Source organism: Myotis brandtii, unplaced genomic scaffold (genome assembly GCF_000412655.1).
Source record: "Myotis brandtii unplaced genomic scaffold, ASM41265v1 scaffold1236, whole genome shotgun sequence".
Lineage (NCBI taxonomy): Eukaryota > Metazoa > Chordata > Mammalia > Chiroptera > Vespertilionidae > Myotis > Myotis brandtii.
In genome coordinates, this window is record NW_005354316.1 from 958686 (window position 1) to 960657 (window position 1972).

General features: G+C 60.0%; 1 protein-coding gene across 1 annotated transcript in view; it reads left to right on the forward strand.

Moving 5' to 3' along the window:
* Positions 1 to 1972, forward strand: part of ANO9 (anoctamin 9) — a 35753-nt gene that overhangs the window by 22387 nt on the left and 11394 nt on the right. The gene's annotated exons all lie outside the window — the stretch shown is intronic.

Consider the following 1972-nt stretch of genomic DNA (forward strand, 5'->3'; position numbering starts at 1 on the left):
GGCCAAGGCTGGAGCAGGTGGGGGATCCCGCCTGAGGCCGTGTGGCTCTGGGCTCCGAGGCCAGGGCCCCCTCCCTGCACCTCCTCTCAGGCTCCCAGGTGACCTGCTCTGACTGAGAACCTTGTCCCCACCCCCAGCGCCTGGCTCCCCCACGGAGGGCCCTGGGTCATGGTCTCAGTGCCCCGCCCACTCCCGCTCCTCCCGCTGGGGGTTGAGCACGGGGTCCCCTGTTATAAGGAGTTACACACACAGAGCGGCCGCTTCCCCTCAGTCAGCGCCCGGCGCCTGGGCCCTGGTCAAAAGGAGGAGCAAGGCCCTGGCCGGTTTGGTTCAGTGGATAGAGCGTCGGCCTGCGAACCGGAGGGTCAGTTTGATTCCGGTCAAGGGCACATGCCTGGGTTGTGGGCTCGGTCCAACGTGCAGGAGGCAGCCGATCAATGGTTCCCTCTCATCATGGATGTTTCTCTCTCTCTCCCTCTCCCTTCCTCTCTGAAATCAACAAAAACATTAAAAAAAAAAAATTGAGGAGGTTGCCCTAACGGGTTTGGCTCAGTGGATAGAGTGTCGGCCTGCGGACTCAAGGGTCCCAGGTTCGATTCTGGTCAAGGGCATGTACCTTGGTTGCGGGCACATCCCCAGTAGGGAGTGTGCAGGAGGCAGCTGATCGATGTTTCTCTCTCATCGATGTTTCTAACTCTCTCTCCCTTCCTCTCTGTAAAAAATCAATAAAATATATATATTTTTTAAAAAATGAGGAGCCAGCACAGCCGCCTGGACTCTGACGCCACCCTGCCCGGTCAGTGAAGGACCCGATGGCCTGTGGCCACCTCCGTCTGGGAGGCCCCCGGCCCACCTTGTCCTTGGCCTGTTGGGTCGGCTCAGGTCTGGAGAAGGTCCCTGTGATGTCTTCCATGCTGAGACGGGGCTGTAGGTTTTAGGGAGGGGACCGCACACTCCCAGCGCATCCCTGACCTCTCAGTGCCACCCATGACCTTGACCTTCCCTGCCTGGTTTCTCCTCTGTAAAGTGACTCCTTGAGCCGCCCACACTCTCTTCATTGGCCACTGAATGCAGCCCACACAGCAGGAGAGGATGAGGCTGCCCCTCCCGCTTCCAGGGCCCGCAATACGTAGCGAGACTCCTTCGTTTCACGGAACTCGGTCACGTTCGACCGCCACGCTTCGTGGCAGGAGCGGCCGGTTCGTGTGCCGGTGGCATGATCTGCCCCACGTGGGGACACCACGGGGCCTCCATCCCTCCACCCGCCGGAGGGAATGTGCGTTATTCCCACCGTTTCGATGTGCCTTTTGCGGCTGTGAGCGCCCTGGCCCTGTCTCCAGCCTGGGCCGGGCTGGGCTGTGGGATGTCCAATTTGTTTACCAAATTCACGTACCAATGTGTGCTCCCGGGCAACACGGGGGTTCTGCTGACTGGCACTGTGGCCCCTGAAAACGTTTGTCACCGCAGGGGTAGCAGGCGGCAGGCACCTCCGGCCACCTGGCCTGTTTCCCGAATTTCCCGAGTTCCGAGTCTTCCCCCGTGCGTGCTCCACGGCCGTGAAACCCCTGCTTGCGCCCTAGTGGGTGTGGCTCCGTGGATAGAGCGTCGGCCTGTGGACCAAGGGGTCCCGGGTTCGATTCCAGTCAAGGGCACGGACCTTGGTTGCTGGCTCCTCCTTGGCCTGGGCCATGGTTGGGGCATGTGCAAGAGGCAACCCATCGGTATGTCTCTCCCACCTGGATGTTTCTCTGTCCCTCTCCCTTCTACTCTCCCTAAAAGATCAACGGAAACATATCCTCGGGTGAAGATTCGCAAAAAACAAACAAACAGAAACCCTGTTTGCACAGCAGCCTGTTTCACACGGGCTGTGCTCTCTGTCTGTCCCTAGGGCTTCAGGAGCCTCTGGCCATCTTTCCAAGGAGCTGCTGCCGGCTGGTTACTTGCCCTGCAGCCCAGGGACGGCCTCCTTGTT